This window comes from Zosterops lateralis (genome assembly GCF_965231275.1).
Source record: "Zosterops lateralis genome assembly, chromosome: 7".
Classification (NCBI taxonomy): Eukaryota; Metazoa; Chordata; class Aves; order Passeriformes; family Zosteropidae; genus Zosterops; species Zosterops lateralis.
This window is the reverse complement of record NC_139767.1, coordinates 36,318,807-36,341,401: the sequence shown is the minus strand read 5'-3', so window position 1 is coordinate 36,341,401 and position 22,595 is coordinate 36,318,807.

Below are 22,595 nucleotides of genomic sequence, written 5' to 3'. Positions count from 1 at the left end.
GGAGTGGGGTGACTCCAGCCAGGCTCAGAGATGTGGTGGGTTCCCTGTTCCCTCCTGACAATCCCTGCAGAGTCCCCAGAGCTCTGCCAGGCCCTGGAGAGAGAGAGAGATCTGGGAATCGAGGCTGGAGCCGCACTTCATCCAAACCCACACAGAGCACTGGGAGCGAAAGCCGAGCTCCACTTCCCAATTTGGGTTTGCACAGAAAAACTACAATTCTCAAAAGCCTCTGACTGTTGTTTTTCTAACAAGTCAAACAGATGGATTGGAAATAGTATTTACTGTTTATTTCCTCAACATATCAATATGTGAGGAGCCAGTATAAATTACGGTTTGACTGCAAACAAACCAACCCACGCCAAAGCAATAGAGTAAACACTGGTGTATTTTGTTTCAAGTCAATATTATGGGGAATTTAGATGGCTGATGTTTCTGTTTTTACTGGCTATCTCTGACTGGCTGAATCTTCAGCCCTGCAATAGAAAAGAAGAAGGATGGGTTAAGTTTTTTTTAGAGGAAGTTGCCGTGGTTGTTGCTCCGCAGAACATCAGAGGGTTGTCACTTCAGAAGTCACAGGCTTTAGCAGTAGAAACAAGATCCTACCTATTTCAGAACTGTTACTTTTTCTCCTTTTTTTTTTTTTTTTTTTTTCTTTTTCCATGAGAAGAACAAGTGTGAAGCCGTTGCCAGGTACTCTGATGGTGGGGTTGATGCTACAGCAATCTGTTCTTTCCTCTTTTCCTGGCTTGGGCTTTATTTTCTGCGCTGACTTCTTGACCTTTTTGGGAGCCAGTTGAGAGCCCTAAAGCAGCAAAAAATCCACACTACCAAAACAAACAACAAAAAAGGTGTTTTTGTGCTATTTTAGTCCCCTGTCTCATCTTGAAGGAGGGAAATGAGAATAAGGGGATGAAGAAGAAGCACCTTTTGGCAAAGATGAGCCATGAAATTGGCTCGGCAGAGTTATGTCCCTGCACACCAAACCCCCCAAAGTGATGCACGTCAGGCTCGTTCCAGCTCAACCCTGCATGTTATTAATTTAACATTAACATTATTAATTTAACATGCAGCCCAGCAGACGAGTGGAGATGTCAGCTCTTGACCAACCTGTCTCGCTGGCCACGCTCTCCCAGCTGCAGCTCCCCCCAAATATCATCTCGTGGAAATTGAGACCAGATGAAACAAGGGAATGTAAAAAAGAGCGAATCGAATCTACTCCCCGAATTATTCACTTATTTCAACAAACAAGAATCCCACTGATGTAATATATGACTGGTTTTGATGCTAAAAGCAAATCAAGAGCTGGAATGTACTTACGTGGCTAGACAGTAAATATCTCCGAGTCCTTCTAATCCATTAAATTGCAAGAGTATGTCTGCTTGTCTAAATGGAAGGAGACATCTCTTCTCCCTACCACTGTCATTTACTCCTCCGCTTCCTGCTTCTTTAGCCTTTTCTTTCTTTTTTTTTTTTTTTTTTTTAACTTTTTTTTTTTTTTTTTCTTAAAAATAGGCCTCCTTTTGTATGTGTGAAACTACTGCTACTCCCACTTCAGTTTTCTCCTGAAAGCCTTGTGGAAGTGCTGGAGGATTTAGATGGCTGCAGCTTTTCCCCTGGGAGTTTTCACTCTGTGGAACCCAGGATTGAACCTCCAGCCCTGTGCTTTGTGTTCTGCTTTTTGGGGTGCTTGCTGTCACCCTCCTGGCTTGATGTTGGCAGATGAACACCCCAAATCCATCCCAAATCCAGCTGTGAAATGTCCTCGTTACACTGGATTGGATATCCCCACTGCATCCCAAAGCTTCATTACAAGGTAGACCCCAAGGGTTTTTTCAGGGAAACATCTTTAAGGTTGATAAATGCTGGCTCAGCTCAAGGAAATAATAATTTCGAGGATGTTTCAGCCAGCCAACCTGGCTCAGGGTGTCCCAGCAAGGTGAGCTGAGACCAGGAGGCAAAAAGAGGTGGAGGTGTCACAGTGTTCCAGTTTATCTTTGTTTTGAACTGATTGGAGGTGAAATCAGCTCTCAGGGTGCTCTGTAAAGGTATTTTGGGTACAATGGAGACCCTGACCATGCAGAGATGGGTGTGGGTGTTCACTCCTGCTCCCTGCTGTTCCTCACTGGGGTTTTTGTTGCTCTCTCAGGGTTTCAGCTCCTCGTCATTTTCACCAAAGTGTGAGAGAAGCTCTTCCCAATTTCTCCAGCCTTACACAGAACCCAAGGATGGAAACTCTTATGATTCTTTCTCCTGGGTGACATTCCAAAATTTCTTGGGATTCAGATGGTCTTTTTCCTCAGGGAATGGTGTTTGTAGATAGTTTATCAGCTGCCTGCAGGACATTCCTCCCAAGGCATCCTCAGAGCAGCCCTGAAGGCCAGAAGCTCTTCCTGTACCTCGAGGAGCTTATGGGAGCACCCCCATGATCCTAACACACCTATTTTTGAAGGGCAGAGTTCCCTTGACCTTTGCCTGGTCTCACAAACATAAAAGAAAATCACATTTTCCCACAAATGAACAGCAGTTGTGGAAGTTTTTAATGATGGAGATGAGAGGAAAGAAACCCTCTGCATTTCCGCAACGTCTCCAAACTTCTCAAATCCCAAATGAGGGGTTGGTTTCCCCTCTGCCTGTGGTTATTTATTGACTCAGTCCCTGGTGTTGGGCAGGAGGGGCTCAATGCCATCCCTCTGCCAGGTTTAGTGTGAGCCCCTCTGGGCTCCTGCCTTCTGGAATTCTTTTTCTTTAGGAAAACACACTTTTGATTCCTTCTTTTTCCCTGGGCTTTTCTCTGCCCTCAGGTTTTGGAGCCACTGAACCTCTTTGGCAGAGACCTGGTGTAATCACCTCTTCTGCTTGATTGAAATGTGAGCAGGTCGTTAATGCAAACACCAAATTACTCAGCGAGGCAACAGCCAGATTTCCAGCCTGAAGACTCTTTACACCCCCAGTGTTCTAATTTCACATAAATAATACAAATTGGCCTGCATTCTTTATGCAAAATAATGAATGGGAATAATGTGCTGTTTATTAGAGACCAGAAATAATCTTTTAATTCAGTGACATGGGTTGGGTGGCAGGTACAGGGGATGTGCTTGAAAAGGGAATTAAAAGACAGAGGAGAGTGACCTTTTTATATAGGACAAGGAGGAATGGTTTTAAGCTAAAAAAGGTATCAATATCTATTCTCCATCTCAGATGTTCAAGTAGGTCTAGAGTAGAGGATTATTCTATTCAACTCAAAATTGTTCTCTAAATTTTATTAAAATAGTTTCCCATTTGCTGGAAGAGCAGTTTTGAAGTGCTGCACTTGTGTCACTGGGACTTGGGAAACACCTGAACAAGTGGGAATTGGTTTGTGTCAAAGGAAAGTGGACAATTATTTCAAACCTTTCTTTTTCACTGCTGCAAGTGAACGACTTCTGGGAGCTGCCATGTAACTCCAGCTGGACAAATCCCACCAAGATGTATAAAAAGAACCGTGCAGCTGAGTGGTGTGTGTGCTCAGCCTGGAAATGTTGGGTTATTCCCATCTGAAATCCTGTTGCAAAAGTTCCTGCTTCTCCCCCAAGCCCAGGTGGGTCAGCACCTTGGAGTTACCACTTCCAGAGCTGTTAAAAAATCCCTTTCAGGCCAGGAGACACATGGAGAGCTCCTCGCTCCCAGCCTTTGAAACGTGAAACTGTGACCTCAGACCACCAAGAAATGCTGGTCAACGTTCACAGCTCTGTGGGCTCCGTGTTCTCCACGTGTGCCTTGGGATCCCTCATTAAACACCTGCCCAGGAGCAGCTCCCAACTGCCTTTGATGTCACAAACCTGAACCTCTTAGACTTTGCCTCCTTTCGTTGGAACGGCCAAGTCGTAAAAAAATAATAAATTTCCTTTGTTGCTTCACGCCTTAGAGTTCAGTGCTAAAGTCTTTGTTGGTGAGTTAGAGTCAAGGATTTCTTGCCACTGGTACAAATATAAAAAAGAGCAAGCGGGGGATTTATTTATAGAGCTCCAGATCCTGCAGAATTCTGAAACAACAGATTAAAGGGACTGGTGGTTATTTCATTCTCCAGTGAATGTTTGACTAATTATGAGCTATCTATTTTCTTTCCAAAATATCGAAATGGGAAGAAAACAAATGTTTAGCAAACTAAGCCCCGAGTTTATAATCCAAACAAATCTGTGAGGAAATATGTCTTGCATTCACAGCAGGCTCTGCTCTATTAATCCATCAGGGGAATCTGAGGGGAGCACAGCACTACAGGCAGGATAAGTGGAGGTTTTTAGGAAACTGCCACGGATGTTCTACAACAGTAAATAAAAATACAGATTTATGTGTTAAATTTCAGCTGCTCAAAACCCAGTTTACCTCCAAAGTGGAAGGTGATGTTTGCTTGTGGTGGTGTGAAAGACCAAGCTCATTTCTTCTGCTGCATTTTTGTTCAGCTGCAGAATACAGGACATTTCCTGCAACTGGAGAAATTCCTATTTTGCATTCAGGTGTCTGTCCATGCGGACACATCCCTGGAATGTCCCAGGCCATGTTGGAGCACCCTGGGATAGTGAAAGGTGTCCCTGCCCATGGGAAAGGTGGAATGGGATCAGCTTTAAGGTCCCTTCCCTCCCAAAGCAATGTGGAATTCAATGTTTAATTGTGCAAAACACTCAGTAAAAAACTCACAGTGGCAGATTTATTTTCACACTATCCCAAGGCTCTGGACTTGGCCTCTGTCCTCTCCTCAGCTTCCCAAGGTGCTGTTTCTGAGGGTGTGTTTTCCTTCCTGTCAAAGAAAACTCCCAATCTGATGCCATAAAACCATTCCTGAAGGTCTCACACACTTTATTCCGGGTACTCCTAAAGAGCAAAGTGCTCACACAGCAGAAACTCAGTTTGCAACACCTTGTTGGGTGACTTAGGGAAGTTCCTGCCTGAGTCTCAGGTTCCCATCTGTTAGAAACAGTGCCTGGTAAAAGTTCCTTAAGATCTGCTGATGAAAACCATTTTTATACTTTTTTTTTTTTTTTTGCAGCTGTGAACACTTTTCATGTGAGAAATCCTGCACAGTTACACACAGATTCATCACAAAAACTGGCAAAAAAAGGAAAAATATTCCAAAGAGCTATGTCTTTATTTTTTTATTTTTTATTGCATTGGTTGAGAGGATTAGAATTGGATATTTTCAAGAATAAATAAAAATAAAAGGGATTATTTGAGCAGCTCCTGTTCAAAGCCTGCAACTCACAGGGAGTCTGAGTGTTTTGAAGTTTGTAAGGAAATATTCTGAAGCCATTAGGCTGCTGCTCTGCTTGGAAGAAGAGTGGAGACTTAATTAAAGGTTCAGGGGGGAAGAGAGGATGGTGATAATTGTAGAACTGTGGGCTGATGTTTTCTGAAAAACATAATCTTGTTTTTTGATATATGAGGATTTATAGAAGTGCAGGTTTGGATGGGAAAGTTTGTTCAGTGCCAGGGTTCACCTGCAGCTCCCGGTTCTGGGATTTCACTGTTCTCAGAACAACATCCTGGGTGTTCCATCCACCAGGTTCCAACATTTCTGTGTATATTGAAAGAGCTGGCTTGGTGTGACTGAAAAAGAGCTTTAAAAATCTGATTTTTTTCTAGATAACTCTACAAGTTCAATCACCAAAGGACTTTCACGCATTTCTTTCCTGTAGATGTGTTCACACCTGTATTTCCCATCACACAAACATTGCCCTTCACTGTTTTGTATTCAGCTTTATAAATAATTGCCTTATATTGAAATTATCATTGGTGCTTAACTGGCCCTTCCTTTTCTAGTTGCGCTTTTTCTTCCTGTGTGAATTTGGGGGAATTTGTTTGATGTTTGGTGTTTGATTGTTCTCCACTCTTTTGACATGGCAGCAATGTCAGGAATTGGGGTTTTGGTAGGATTTTAATCTGCCTGTTTCCCAGAGGGAATTCAGGGAAATATTGCTGAAGTCTCTGAGGGCAGGTGAGAAGGGAGGGAGGGAGGAGGTGTTCAGAAATCAGAGAATAAAAGAATCATAAATATTGGAAAAGCCCTCAAACATCCACTCCAACCATTCCCAGCCAAGGCCAGCACTGCCCCGTGTCCCCAAGTGTCACATCCACAGGGCTTGGAAATCCCTGCAGGGATGGAGACTCCACCTGAGCACCTTTTCCATGAAAGAATTGTCCCAAATATTCAACCTAAACCTTTCCTGGTGAAGTTTGAGGCCGTTCCCTCTCCTCCTGTCCCTGTTCCCTGGAGCAGATCCCAAATCCCCCCCGGGCTGTGCCCTCCTGGCAGGGAATTCCAGAGAGGGAAAAGATCCCTCTGGATCCTCCTTTTCTCCAGGCTCAGCCCCTTCCCATCTCCCTCAGGAATTCTCCAGCCCCTTCCCAGCTCCCTCAGGAATTCTCCAGCCCTTTCCCATCTCCCTCAGGAATTCTCCAGCCCTTTCCCAGCTCCCTCAGGAATTCTCCAGCCCCTTTCCCAGCTCCCCCAGGAATTCTCCAGCCCCTTCCATTCTCCAGCTCCATTCCCTTCCCTGGACAGGCTCCAGCCTCTCTTGGCATAAGTGGCCTAAACTGAGCAGCAGTTTTAGGTTTAGAGGTGAGGGAGAAACTCACAGTCAAGATTTACTCCTGCAAGTTTGTACACGGAAAAGTTGAGCCGCTGGAACTTTGCGGAGTTGAGCCTGACCTTGAGCACATCAAGGCTCCAGAGAGGTGTCTGGATGAGACAGAGAAATCTGAAGGGGCAGAGCATGAACAGTGCCAGGCTGAGCTGTCCCAGTGCAGATGGAACCAGGATGGTGTTGGGAACCTTGGGAAGCCTTTTCCTTATTTTCCCTGGCTCCTCACTTTCCGGCGATTTTTACAATGAACGACGCGCCGCTCTCCTCAAGAGCTTTCACCTCCTCGTCTCGTTGTATGAATCTCCACCTTCGTTTCAAACAAAGCTTTCACTCTTTGGGAGCTGCAGGAGGGAAAACTTGGGAGCCGTGGGCCCAGCTGTCGGAGCGCCAAGCACTTGTCACTCAGAATTTCACCGCCTAAATACGTCGGAGAGAGTCGCATTATTTAGACCTGTCTGGGGAGCGCCTTCCTGCTCCTCTGGGGAGCTGAGGTGTCCTTTTGTTTGCACACAAAAAACAACGTGTTACTCATCGATTTCTGCCCTCCCCAGAGCTGCCTCAGTCAGATGGATTTGTGTCTAAGAGCCTCATGACTCCCTTCCTTCCACTTGGGTCAAACGAGATAAATTTTAGCTCCTCGGTGCTCGGCTAAATTTACCCAGCTCTGCACACTTGATTTGGCAAAACCATATGGGCTTTTTTTTTTTCTTTTCTTTTTTTTTTTTTTGATGCATTCCTCAGAGCTCTTCGGAATCCGCTTCCAAAGTCTGTATTCCTGGCTTGTACCCACTGTTCAGTGGGAGGTGTAGAAGAACAACGCCTATTTTAGGCGGAAGGTTTCCTGTGAATGTTCTTGTCTCGGACCAGCTCTTTCCCTGCAGCTCCTCAAAGTGTGGAAGGGGCCAGACCTGTCCTCCCACCTCCTCCCACACCTCCCCTGGGATGGGGATCCAGTGGATCAGCTCAGGGATGAGGCTGAGAGGGGATTTTCTCTCCTCCCTTTCAGGCTGAGCTTTCCAAAGCGGAGCTTGGTCTGATCCCGAATTCCCTGTGGTGCAGGGAGATGCTGGAGATGCAGCTGGAGATGGAAAACAGGACTGGGAGGGGGTATCAGGTCAGTTTTAGCTATTTCTGCCATCACACTTCAGTTTTTTGCTGTGGGTTATAGAGTGAAAAAAAAAAAAAAAAGAAGGAAAATCCCCTTTTAACCTGTTAGGCAGGATTTCCACAGGAAAAAATGTATTTGCCAAACACAAGCTGTGAAGCAGCTGACGGATCAATCCCCAGGGATATGCCTGAGAGTCATCCTGGGGGATATTAGGAGTTCTAATCCCGTTCCCTGAGCAGTTTGCTGTGGGATTGAGGGCTGGGGATGTCCTGCACTGCCAGCTGAGCCTCCAGTTGAGCCTGCAGGAAATATCTGAGGCTTCATCCATAAAACACTGAGTGCACAGGGCCTGGGAAGGGGAGCTCCAATAATAAAAGTGCACAGAGGAAAAAGAAAAACCTATGAGCCGTTGCAAAAAATACCTTTGAGAATAATCTTAGCCTCCTTTGTACTTCAAAAACAACATGTTCATCAATTGCCTTGTAATTGCTTTGGAGAAATTTTCAAATTCTGGATAGGTTTCGGGAGGTTTTTTTTCCTTCTCTCAGTGGGCATAAAACCAGATGATTTGTACCTGAAAGGAGAGATCTGAACCAGAGAGGTGCTGCAAGGTCTTATATTAAAGACAACTCTAAACTCAGTTGATGTAAAAACATTACACAGATATCACAAAATCATCTTTTTTCCTCCTGCTGTCCAAACCATGTAACCCCTGTGAGGAGCTGGTTCAGGGAGCCCAAGTGGCAGCAAACAACTCACTGTTTTCAGGAGAATTCTGAAAAAAATTCAGTTCTTTTCTGCACTGATTCACCACAAAGTGAGGCAGATGCCCGAGGTAGGGGAGGAGCAGTGGAGTGTGGGCAGCACAGCAAAGGAGGGAGCCAGCAGGACACCTCCTTCCCACTGCAGCTCACCTTGGGTTGATTTAACCCCCACCAAAGCCTCCTGATTGAAATTTTAGAGTGACTCAGAACTGTTTTTGGCTTTTGGGTGGCAGCAGGAATCTGGGAGGATACGAGTGTTTGCATCAACTCATGGTTCAGATGAGTGTGGGAAGTCAGCCTGGACTCATGGGGGTTAAAATTTGGATATTCTCATGTTTGTGCCTGTGTTTGGCAGGGTTTGTAAGAACAATATAGAGGAATTCACTTTGAAAAATAAAATCAGAATTATTGGCATTTTTTTTTCCCCCAGCAGAAACTATTAACTTAGAATTGAACGCAACATTTTGTTTCACGTAAAATATTTTGCTTTGAGCTTTTAAATACTTTCCAAGTTTCATATCTCCTCTGCTCTGCTATAAAACCCAATCTGAACTTGCAAATAGTTTGTTTACTCCAGAATCCTATTTTTTTTTTTTTTTGGAATATAAACTATTCCTTTTTTGCTGCCAGCTATAGCTCCTAGTGCAGGCTCATGGAGCTTGGCCACTTCCCCTCCCAAACACTCCCAGTGAGTCAGGACTGCGGGTGGAACTGGAGTTTTGTCACTGCCAAGAATAAAACCCCACTGCTTTGGAGAGCAGAAAACTTCAGGGCATCGTTTTTTTTTCACCATCCAAACAGAAAATAATCTGTGCTTCAGCGTTTTGATATTTTTGTATTGCCGGTGGTTCTTCGTCGTCGTTGAAATTAAAAATATTCAGCTCATACATTGCTTTAAAAGGACCCAAAGCCATCAAAATGCAGCTTGTGACATCTCTGGGAGGTCCAACAAGCCACCAAGGCCCTTGACCATGTTTGGTCACCACAAGGATGGTTTTCAAGAGTTCCTTTGTGGGTCTGAACCCAAAGAAATCTCCCCTTGCAGAGGGTCGTGGAGAAGTTTAGGACGCGGATGGCTGAACTGACAAATTTTTCTGGAAACTCCCCTAAAATCTGAGCTAAAATTATTTCTTTTTGATGCTGAAATCACAGCTGTGACAAATATTCAGCCTTCTCCGTGATTCATGTGCTCTCTGAGAATGGGAAGTGTCAGAGTAGCACAATTTAGTAACTTGTGTTTCCTTCCCCCTAGTTCAGCAATTCTAATTTCACACGTTTTCTCCGGGGTGGGTTATCTGCAGCCCCAGCCTTTATCACCTGCCTTTATCCCACCCTTTCCCATTTCTCCAGCCATTCCCTGCTCCCAAATTATCAAATATTCAGCGTCCTGCAACGTGAACCTTATCTGCATTAATTGCAGAATTAATTTTACAATCTCGTGTCTTTTTTTACGTTATTCTGTTTCAAAACGTGCCCCAATTTACCTGGAAAATGTAATTCTCATTTTTTTCTCTTGGCAGCTGCAATTTTCTCTGAACCTGGTGCCTTCCACATCCCTGAGCCCACCTCCAGCAAGATAAGACAATACTGGGCACCTTCAGAGATGTTTTAAATCTTATTTCAGAGATACAAAAAGAAGGGAAGGCTGGTCCTTTCCCATTGTTCCACCTCTCCCTGACCACATGGAGACATTTTTCCTGTACAACTGTCTCCCTGCTGATAAATTAATTTAAAACTTCTTTTTTTTTTTTCCAAAGCACCAAACCCTCAGTTTGGTGCACGCTTGAAACTCACACTTCCCATCATTTTTTTTTTTTGGCCTTTTTGGTTCCTTTTAAACCATTTCAACATCTCAGATTGGTTTCCTGCACGTAATAATTGTTTCTTTGGTGGTAGGCTTCAGAAAGATTGGTTTCCTGCACGTCAGAGTTGTTTCTTTTGCTGATAGGCTTTGGGTTTGTGTTTGAGACAGAAATCCTGGTGGTCTTTCCGTGCAATTAAATTCAAAATAGCTGTGGGGCTCCTGAGATGAAAATCTATTTCACTGCAGAGCTGTCATCCTAACCAATCACCTCAGATGAGTGCTCGCTGTTCTTTCCCTCGCTGTAAAATAATGGGTGTGTGTTTTAAAGCTGGGATTTTTCTTTTCTCTCTGCCCCTCGTGCTCGTTAGAAGTTTGGAAATGAAGCCTCGTTATGTGGAGTTGTGTTTTAAACCCCTCAAGTTAAAGCAAAAGAATTATCTAAATAATAAAGTTAAAATTGCACACTCAGGCCAGGGTGGTAATGGAGCCACTTGAGCCTTTGCAGGGAAAACTGACCACAAGGAAAAAAAAAACATGGAAAACATGGAAAACACTGGGAAAAGTGGAGTTCTGCTGGCACATTGTTCTCCCAGGCAGGGCTTGGTTTAATAATTCACCAAATCCACATTGTTGAAAGTCACCTGGTGCCAGTTTTGAGAGGTTTTTTAAATCTATCCATGAGAGGGAATGGCTGGAATTAGAGGAATTTTTGTTCTCCTGCTTAAGAGCAAAGTAATTTCATTTCAGGGGTCTGGAGTGAAATGGAGCTTGTGGTGTTTAACTGAGGAATTCACAAAAAGGATGAATCTGGGGCTGGGTTTATAGGGAAAGCATCTTTTATGTGAAAAGAGGAACAGGAAAGGAATTATTTTGAAAAGGTCAATTGATAAAAGCCAGTCCTTCTGGTGGAATATTGAACAGCTCCATCAGAGATGGAGGATTTGAGGATTTGCTTTTTTACTGGGTTGTCTCAACCCTGCACTTCTGTAGGATTCCTCTTTGGGAAGGATTTTTAGGAGGGGATTGTCATCCCAAGACTCATTGACCAAAGGAGGATCTGGCTCCACACTCCCTCATTCCAAAATGGAATTAGAAGCTGCTTAGAAAACACATCATTCTCCATTTGACTTCCCCTTTTTTTTTTTTTTTTTTTTTTTTTTTTTTTTTTTTTTGGGATTAAAAAGTGTGTTTTTGCATAAATTTTCATAAAAATTGGAGATGAATTTAGATTTTTCAAGGCAGCTCAGTGTTTTCTGTGAGTCAGAACGGGTTGGGAGCTGCTTGGCTGGGATCACATGGGACTTTTCAAGTCAGAGATAGCTCCACTCGTTCAGGAGATGCTTTCATGTGGTTTCCAAGGGAAATAGTAACTCCTTATAACATTTTTATTTTTTTTTTTACAAGGGAGCCAATGTCAAAGTGCCTGGTGGCAAAGTTCCACTGTGTCAGCCTCCCAAGCTCATCTTTCCAGATAAAGTAAATACGTGGAAAGGATGAATAAATCTCCTCTGTAAGGAGTGGATTGAGCAGGAGGCTTTAAATGTTGGCAGTTGAACAGAATTGGAAATTATTTCCCTTCTCTCAGTGAATGAACAGGTAGAGGAGCAGGTGAAAGCTCCTGAGTCGAGGAGTTGGGAAGAGCTGGGGTGTAGAATTATGGAATTGTTTAGGTTGGAAAAGTCTAAAGATCAGGGCCTTTCTTTCATGGGGTAAAGTAAGCAGAATAACCTTTAGTTCCCATCCAAAATATCTTCATTACATGGAGAACATTCATTTTTTTCATTGATAAACCCCAGAAATATTTAAGGTATCACACCAGGGCTCATCATTTGCAATGAGCTTTTCCAATTGCACTTGATAATTTTTCTGTGTGTAGTGAGCAGAGTGAATGACCCAAATCATCCCATAAAACAATACAAATATCTCCCAAATATCTCCCATAAAAAATACAAGTATCCCCCAAATATCTCCCAGAAAAAATACAAATATCTCCCAAATATTTCCCAGAAAAAATACGAATATCTCCCAAATATTTCCCAGAAAAAAATACAAATATCTCCCAAATATCTCCCATAAAAAATACAAATATCTCCCATAAAATATACAAATATCTCCCAAATATCTCAATATCAATATCTTGGCCCAGTGTTGGGCTCTAGGAATTGTTTTGGCCATTGATTCTTCCAAGATCAGTATCAAAATAACAACTTAAATGTGGTGAGTTTAATTTCTCTCTCTGTGTTTTCTTCCAACAATCCAAGACTTTTTTTTTTTTTTTTTTTTTTTTTTTTTTTTTTTTTTTTTTTTTTTTTTTTTTTTTTAAGTTATTGGGCCAAGGGAGAATGGGCAAAAGTTATTGGGCCAAAGGAAAATGGGCAACGTGACCATGGAACTCTGGTCCTTCAGAAATCAAAGCCAAGAGTGCCATGTTATAAACCTCTTCTCTGCATTTTTTTGGGAGATATTTGTATTTTTCTGGGAGATATTTGGGAGATATTTGTATTTTTTTATGGGACATATTTGGGAGATATTTGTATTTTTTCTGGGAAATATTTGGGTGATATTTGTATTTTCTGGGAGATATTTGTATTTTTTTACGGGAGATATTTGTATTTTTCTATGGGACATATTTGGGAGATATTTGTATTTTTTCTGGGAGATATTTGGGAGATATTTGTATTTTTCTGGGAGATACTTGTATTTTTTCTGGGAGATATTTGTATTTTTTTGGGAGCTATTTGGGAGCTATTTGTATTTTTTTCTGGGAGATATTTGGGAGATATTTGTAATTTTTATGGAAGATATTTCTATTTTTTATGGGAGATATTTGTATTTTTCTGGGAGATATTTGTGGTTTTTTGAGAGATATTTGTATTTTTCTGGCCCACACTTGCCGTTTAGCCCTGTTTTGCTGTGATATTTTCCATCACCTGTGAAGCAGTGCTGGAAAACGAGGAGGAGCAGCAGCAGAATGTGAGAGGAGCATCAGCCATGTGAATATTAAAACGCCTCAGTATCAGCAAGGCCACTACATTTGCAAGACATTAGGTAGTTTATGTACTATTTTATGCATGGAGCCTCCTAACAGTTATTTCTCATGGATCTGCAAAAATATAAAAGACTTTAGGTTAAAGGAATAATAATGAATCATTTATGAGATATTATCTACCAAGATGGATTGGATCCATCTGTTGCAGTAATAAAAATAATAATGCTCAGCAATTACATAAATGCTTTACAGGTTTCCAGTGTGCATCACAAACATTAATCTAAGATCTAGCCCATAGCACGGTTTTTAAGAGCTTGTAAAAGGCCCTTCAGCTCATACATGCCAGGTTATTTATTTATTTTTAACAAGGAAATTCGTCGTAATAGAGTTTTTTAAAACTGGTTTAGAAAATTGAGTTGTAGCTCCTCAGTCCAAGGCGCTCTGTGGTGGAGATGGACACAAAATTGGTTTCTTGTTCTTTCTCTTGGTTGGAGTTGCTGCAAATGTCCAGGAGAAATACAGCTCCACGGGCCAGGTGTTCATTATCATGGAAATGATGGAAAAGTCTCTTCCAGGATTGCCTGACTGGAATTATCTCCCAGTTATTTGTTAATCTCATTTTTTTGTGTCTTGTAAGCAGCTCACTGAAGGAAGGGTGAGGGTTTCTGAGGCAGAGCAAAGCCTGGCTGTGCTGTCAGACATTTATATTTCATATAGGATCTTCCACCCTGAAAGAAATAATTTCTTTTGTTCGCTGCAGGTAGAAATCAGATATATGAACAATTGGTTTCATGCTTTAGATGCAGCCTGATTTAACCAACCAAGAATGAGTGTTGGATTTAATTTTGTTCTGCTTGGACTTCCATTTGAATTCTAGGAAAAGAAACAATGATAACTTTAGACAAAAGGATGGTTTGTTTGAGGTGCTCCCTGGCAGGCAGAGGTGTGCTAAACCAGGCAGGATTTAAACTCAATTTAAAATAGAGTTATCCCAAGTGATATTTTGGGCATGTGAATATAAAGATCAATTTGCCTTGAGCAAACTGTGAGCTTTGATTTAAGCACATTTGTGAGGGTGTCTGGGGCTCCTCTGCAGTGTCACTCGTGACCTTGAGGGACAAGGTGCCACGGGAGCTCTTGCCTTGTAAATCTGTTTATCTGTGCACGTCACAGATAAGACCCAGGCTTTGCAATGCCCCTTGACTGAACGAGTGACATTAATTCCATTAACTCTGGGCAAAAAGAGTGTTTGTATTGACAACTGGAATTGAAGAGGGGTTTGTGTATCTTCCCCCAGCAGATATTTGGCTTGGAAATATTTAACACTGAATCTGGAGAATAGAGAGGTTTTATTGGAACTAAACAAACAAACAAACAAACAAAAATTTCCTTCAGCAATATTCTGTCAATTCATATCTAATGAGATTAATTAAAACAGATGGGAAAAAAAAAATCCACAACCCTTCAGTTTATCATAGGCAGAGAAATGCTGGATTCAGTTTGGTCAGACCCCAGTGCTGATGATCATGGAATAGAGAAGAGTTGGCCCTGTAATCATCCCTGACCTGGGAAGCAATTCCCTATTCCCTGTTCCCTATTCCCTATTCCCTATTCCCAATCCCATTGTCCTGTTATCCCACTCTCTGGGTTTGTGGCTGTGGGAGGGAGCTCTGGGCACTGCAAACTCCTCCTGATTTTGGGAGCTCTCAAGTGCTGCTGCAGGGGCTCTGCTCCCAGCCTGGCCTCACCTGGACATCTCCCTGGCTATCAAGGGAATTCCTGTATTTCCCTCAAGCTGTGCCAAGGGAATTATAGGTTGGATATTAGGAAGAAGTTTTTCACAGAAAGAATAATAAAGTACTGGAATGGTCTGCCTGGGGATTTGGTGGATTCACCATCTCTGGATGTGTTTAAACAAAGACTGGATGTGGCACTTGGTGTCATGGTTTAATTGAGGTGGAGTTGATGATCTTGGAGGTCTCTTCCAACTTGGTGATTCTGTGATCCTGTGATTCTGTAATTTTGTGTTCCTGTGATACTGTAATTCTGTGATTCTGGGATCTTGTGATTCTTGGGATTCTGTGAATTCTGTAATTCTGTGATCCTGTGATTCTGTAATTATGTGATTCTGTAATTCTGTGATCCTGTAATTCTGTTATTGTGTGATTCTGTGAATTCTGTAATTACGTGATTCTGTGAATTCTGTGATTCTGGGATTCTGTGATCCTGTAATTCTGTGATCCTGTGATTCTGTTATTCTCTGATTCTGTGAATTCTGTGATCCTGAGATTCTGTGATTCTGTGATCCAGCTCCTCTCCAGCCCTTCCCTCAGGATGTTTCTCTCCTGGAGCAGCTTCACTCTGTCCGTCTTTGGGGCTGCCCTCTGAGATGCTGGGTCACAGAATCCCGGGATGGGTCAGGCAGGAAGGGATCACGGTGGCACAGGATTGTGTCCAGGCAGTTTGGGGATATCCCCAGTGAGGGAGACCCCACAGCCCCTCTGGGCTCTGCTCAGGGCTGGGCACTGCCCAGGGCAGAAGTTTCACCCTGTGCAGGGGCAATTCCTGGGATCAGTCCCTGCCTGTTCCTCTGGTGCCATTGCTGGGCTGGGGCAGAGCCTGGGGCTGCTCTGCCCTCCCTGACACAGGGACAGACAGGGACAGACATGGAGACAGACAGGGACACCCAGGAATACCCAGGGCTGAGGGCCCCTCTCAGCTGGGGCTCTTCTCCAGGCTGAGCAGCCCCAGCTCTCTCAGCCTTTCCCCTCCTGGAGATTCTCCAGCTCCTTCCTCATCTCCAGGAGCTCCTGTCCCTGCTGTGCTGAGGGTCCAGGGCTGGACACAGCACCCAGAGGTGCCTGGGCAGGGGGGCAGAGTCTCCTGGTCCTTTGCTGGATGGCAGTGCCTATTCCCTGCTGTCAAATTGTGGCTAAAAGTCATTATTTCCTAAACACTTTTCCTTCCTTGCCTCCTCCAAAGCGTGAAGCACACCATGGAAATCCCTTAATGCAAGTGCACCTCAGCCACTGACAAACAACCTACAACAAACTGTGATGGAAACCTGTCCAGAAATGTCCCTGGATGCAGGATGGAGTGCTCAGGGTGTGGATGTTGGGATGTGTTTTCAATACCACTTTTATAAGAGTTAAATTTCAGAGATGCTGCTCTGAACTGGCTTTGTCTCAGGCATCAGAACAAACCCTTCAGAGCTGCTTTGACAAACCAGTTCCAGCTCATCCTGCTTTGGGTTGGGTCTCCTGGCCCCAGGAGCTGCTCTGTTCTGCTCTCAGGGGTCACCAGGCCATGGCAGGAGTGGCAGATTGGGAATGTGCTTCCTTCAGGACTGGGATCCTGGATCAAACCCATCCACATCAGCAATTTAAACCATGAGCAGCTCAGACATCACACCCCTCCTGTTCCAAACCTCTCCTGGAGGTGTTTTACCTCCCAGAGGGTGCCAGGCTGGATGATTAGAAACCATAACAGCAAACTGCTGCTGCAAGATGCTCCCCTTGTTTAAAATAACCATCTCCTGCAAAATCCACTGTCGGGCTGGGAAATAATTAGGGTGATATTTATTTCTTTCTGTTCCTTCTCTCCTTAAAGAATGGTAATTATAGTTGAGGATATTGCCCCACAGTTACAAATAACTTGCTGAATTTTCCTGTGGAAAATGGATTTTGGTTGTGGCTACTCAGATGGGAGCTCAGCACGTAACAGGGTTTGAGAACACTGGGAAAAAAAAAATAAAAAATGAACTGCTAAATACCAATGCTGTTTGTGAGGAATATATAAATAAGTGGCTGTTGCACAGCAGGATGATGCACAGAGCAACACAGAGTAATATATTGGCTTATCTCGTAGTAATGGCTCAATAATTGTGATAACATCAGAAATCACTATCACTCCTTGCTGAGAAATTACTTGTTACCATCCTCTCGTTTAAATACGGGCTGGGAGAGCTCTGAAATTATTTTCAGCGCTGTTTGGAGGCTTCCCCTCATTTAACCTTCCAGATTCTACTTATAAAAATAAAAAGCTTAAATTCTTGGTGATACTTTCCCCCATGCTGAGTTGCCTTTTGAACACACCTTCCCAGCTGGGTGTAATATTGAGTGGGTTTTATTTTATCTTTTTAGTGTCTTAGGAAAGATCCAGTGCCTTGTAAAAAGTGCAGAGGGGGAAAAAAAATAAAAAAGGTATTAATGGTTAATAAGAAATAATCTGCAGTTAACACAGCTCATCCTTTCTTTCATGGTCTGTCATGATCTTGTTGCTTTTGAATTTTGGATTATCCAACTGCAGGGTTTGAAGGATGGTTTGTGAACTTCCTTGTATCTGAGTGTAGAGTTATCTGCTTTAGTGAAATTTCCTGTGAAAATGAATCCCACCTAGGAGGTACTTGGGGGTCCTCTGCTCCCAAGAGACCAAAAATATTGAATATTCATTCAGCAACAACAACAACAAAATCTTTCTCCAGCTTGAGGACTTTGGAACAGTGCTCTTTGTTGCTGATGTCTCACAGTAAAAAAGTCTGGTTTTGGCAAAATGAAGCTGGAAACATTTTCCAAAGTTTTTTGTGTTGATCTTACCCATATCCTGAGGAGATACCTCAGGTAACTGTGTCCTAAATCAGGGAAAGGTTTTTTCTCCCAGAGGCTGCTGGGGCACTGAACTGGCTCTTCAGGGAATGGCCACATTCCCAAAGCTGCCAGAGCTCCAGGAATGTTAAAACAACACTCTCAAGGATTGTTGGGCTGTCCTGGGCAGGAGCAGGACTGGATGATCCTGGTGGATCCCTGCAAACTCAGGACATTCCATGATTCTCCAGCAGTCCCAACCACTGTTAAATGGCATTTTGGATGTGCCACTCAGTGCCAGGGTTTAGTTTGAGGTGTTGGGGCACGGGTTGGACTCGATGATCTTGAAGTTCTCTACAAACCTGGTGATTTAATGAATTCTGTGAGTTCTGTCAATACTGGCACTTCCCAAATTAGTGACAACCAGCAGCCTGTGTTGATGGGCTGGTACAAGTGAGGGGCTTTGAAGGAATCTGCTCATTAAAAGGGAATTTTGTCCATTGGAAACCTTTTAGGACCGTTTGGTTTGGGGTTTCCTTTTACTCTTGGGCCTCTCTGGTTTTCTCGTGTATTTTTTATACTTTCAAATGAATCCATGTGCATAAAAGGTGGAGTGAGGGAAGAGGTTTTGATGATGATTGAACATTTGCAGAGGGTATTGATGATTTAACAGCTCCGAGTGAGTTTTGGTGGTACCTTTTCCACAAGACCCATGACCAAAACTCACCAATGGACAGCACAGCTGGAAATCACCCCGGAATTTTGGCTTCTTGCCATTCTTTTACTGCCTCCTGCTAATTCCTGGAGGGCATTGCCACGATGGCTGTTGGGAAAACCAGCAGCTCCATCAATGGTGCCCTTTATTCCCAGTGAAACTGTTGGATTTTATACATTCCCTTCATGATGAGGCTCCCCCTGATACTCTCATGACAACCCCCGTGAGCTGGAGCTGAGGGAGAAGCCAAAGGAGCCTTTCTTGGGCTGATTTGGATGTGTTTCCCTGCAGGGGAAAATCCCACATTCCTGCAGGTCCCAGATAAATCCTCTCATCCCTGGTTCCCATCAGAGAGGCAGCAGCAAGGAGAGGGAGCTGATGCTGCCGGGTGCTAAAATAAAGCATTGAAGTGGAAAATGTGGATTTCTAGAGCTGCTCCAGGCAGTCAGCAGGATGGAGGGAACTTTCTGAGAGAATTAAATGAAGGAGTGGAGAGTAAAACCCCCTTTCAGAGGCGTGGGAGTGGGGAGGGAGGGATGGAGAGGGAAAAAAAAAAAAAACAGCTGAAAGGATGAGAAACATTCCCAGCTCAATGGCTCACCGTGTTTTCCAGGAGCAAAAGTAGAAACCCACGTTGGGTATATGATTTAATTTACAGAAACCTGATTTTTTTTTTTTTTTTAAATATATTTAGGGGTTTTACTGTGACATTAGCAGTGTGAGATTTAATGTTTAGGAGGTTTTGTCACCTGCATGGTGTGTGCCCCCCTCCAGCTCATTCTGCTGTTCCACCCTGCTAATTTCTTCATTTCTACTGAGTTTGGTATTTAAATATCTGCCAACTCTCTGAGCTCCCAACAAGCATTGGCATGAGTAATGAGTCAAATGTTAGAGCAGCATTATTCTTTGACAGTTTCTAAAAGGATTATATAACTCGGATTTTAAATAATATTTTTGAAATGTGTAATTTAAAAGGTCCTCGTGTTCTGTAAATGGTTTAATTTTTCATCCCGTTTAATTGACATCGCAAAAGAATCATTAAGTCAACGATGATTAAAGCAGCACTTTCATGGATCAAACTCTCTTTGGGGAGAAATTCAGTCACCATGAAAAGAGATGTAGACATGTATTTTGAGGATGCTGCAAGAGAAGCAGGAGCTGAACGGGCTTTTCAATAAATCTCATCTCATCTGGAACCTCCTTCCAGTCAATCCAAGGCACCTCAAGGGTCAGCCCTGGAAAGTGTGGAAAAAATTCCTTTGTGATTTTACAGGATGCTGGGGAAGGAGGGAGAGTTTCAGCCCAATCTGAGCCAGCATCTGAAGAATCTGAGGATGAAATCCAGTTATTCATTGTATCCTCATGGTGATATTCAGCTGCTTCCTTTGCCGTGCAGTAAATTTCTGCTCGTGCCAAAATAAATCAGGAACTTTGCTTGGGTTTATATAGATTTCAATAGTACATCTATGGGATCATTGCTGTTTTTATTTTGACTAAAAAATTATAATGTTTAAATCTATGGTAGGTCCTGATATGGGAAATAGCACCTGGAAATGTTTTGGGTTTTAATTCTTTCCAGTCCTCTTAAATAATATCTGTGTTTGAGTGGGTTTTGTTCCTTTTGAAGGTGGATAAACATTATCCCATTATCCCATCCCGTGGAAAAGGAAAAATGACACCATTACAGACTCAGCTGGATGAGCTTCACCTCCAATCTCGTTGCACATTCAAATGTGGGTGCCAGATATTTGTGTTTTAAATCATCTGTTGGGGAGGTTCTGTGTAAGATCTGACCTTTACTGCAAATAAAATATGTAGGAAATTCCAACTTCTGGGAAACATCAGTAGAGAAAGCTGTGTGAAAGGTCCTGAGAAGGAAAAATAAATGAAATCAGGAATTAAGGAATGATAAATACAGAAAAAATGTATCAGGTCAGGAAAGTGTGTTGTTCTAAGAGGGTTTGTGATAACACACAATTGGGGCAGGGTGGGATCCCAATAAAAATGAAACCTGCAAAGTCAGGAATGTCTCAGTGAAGACAAATAATTGGAAATCAGAGCAGATTTTCTAAGAACAGAACATGCCTCAGCTTGAAAATTCACTCCACGTTTGTGTGATGTAGAGATAACAACCAAATTTTAAGTTTTATTCCATTAAGTTCCCTTAAGTGATATCTCTGCTAAAAAACACACTCGGCCTAAACTTAAAAATTCACTAAACCAAAGGTAAAACATTCTCAGAGAGAGGAAAAAAACATTTTAGAGCAAGTTTGTGAAATACAAATTTAACAACTAAATAGGCTCTGAGTTCCCAAACCTCTCAGTGAAACAATTTAGCAAAAACTTGGAAAAAACTTATACCTGGTGATGAAAGGGAAAAAAAAAAGGTTTGGCACTAAATATAATAGTCATTGATGATAAAGAGATTTTTCAGCCCTAGCAAAGTTTCTGGAGAATCTGGTGGCTCCCAGGCCACGTTTGTTCAGCTGGTGTCATTAACAATAATAATAATAAAGAAAAATCATTGGCTCCAAATCCATAATATCCCCACAGAGATGGAGAAATCTGGGTGAAATGTCAGCACCTGCAAGGGAAAAAGGCTGATTGCAACTAAAGCAAATTAATCCTTCCCTAAAGATGAGGAAACCATATTCTCCCACCCCTGCTGGTCCCACTTAATCCCATTCCCTAATCCAGATTTCTCCTGAGCTACAGTCACTGTGTGCCCACTTTTAACAGCCTTTAAATTTCCATTTTAAAATGGAAATTTAAATTTAAATAAGTCTTTAAATTTTCCATCCCTCTCCACCCCCTAATTCCTTGGCTGCTCCCACAGGGAGACTGGAGGGTCACATCCAGCTGGCTGAGGACCATTCCCAGGGCAATTCCTGTGGGATTTTCCCCTTCCTGGTGGAGCAGTGGGCACTTCAGCAACCCTTTATGAAGTTCAGGGGTTCACAACCAGCTGAGCTCCTCTTAGCACCATTCCCATGGCAATTCCTGTGGGATTTTCCTTTTTTCAGGGCACTTCAACAATCCTTTGTGAAGTTCAGGGTCTCACAACCAGCTGAGCTCCTCTTAGCACCATTCCCAGGGCAATTCCTGTGGGATTTTGCTTTTTCAGGGCACTTCAGCAGCCCTTTGTGAAGTTTAGGGGCTCACATCCAGCTGAGCTCCTCTTATCACCATTCCCAGGGCAATTCCTGTGGGATTTTCCCTTTTCAGGCCATTTCAGCAACCCTTTGACCTGCAGCAGGATCCTCCCTCACCTTCCTCATCTCCACCTCATCCAGGTGAGCAGAATTTGAGACACCTCAGCAGGAATTCCCTGCAGCACGAGCGAGTTTGGAAGTGCGGAGGAGCCTCGAGCTCATCCCCAGGACCAGGATGGAAAAGCTCCCATCCATCAGTGCTCCAGTTCTGCTGATCCCCTTGACTTCCCTGCTGACTCCCCTGTCAGACACATTTGTTTTACGACCCAGGACCTGAGGCAGCCTCAGCCAAAAGCTCCCCCAGGCTCCCTGCAGGATCTGATGCTCTGCTGGGGCCGTGCCAAACCGTCTGCACGGCGTCTTCCTGTCCTGCTGCTCTGTGGAGCAGCCTGGCACTCATGGGAGGGAGGCCAAATGAACTTAAATAGTGCATCAGCCCACAAAATCTTAATTGGAGCTTCAGTTATTCCTTTGGAGGGCAACAGATGAGTCCTTGATAAAAGTGAGAGGATTTTTAAGCCTCTTTCTGGGTTGGTATGAGGAAGGTGGGGAGACAGAGCGTTTTGAGGGAGAGGATGTTTCCTAAATATGTGAAGGCAAGGTGTGACCAAGGTAGATTGGAAAAGGCCTTTAATGGGATGGATGGGCTGTTTGTACCAGTTTCCTCATCACTTGAAAAATCCCTGCTGGAGTTTTCCCTCACTGCAGTTTATAAGAAGATAAACACTCCACCATCCCCTTCTTTACAAGAATTTGGGATTCAGGTACCTCTATTTATTCTCCTGTTAATCCCTGTCTTTTCA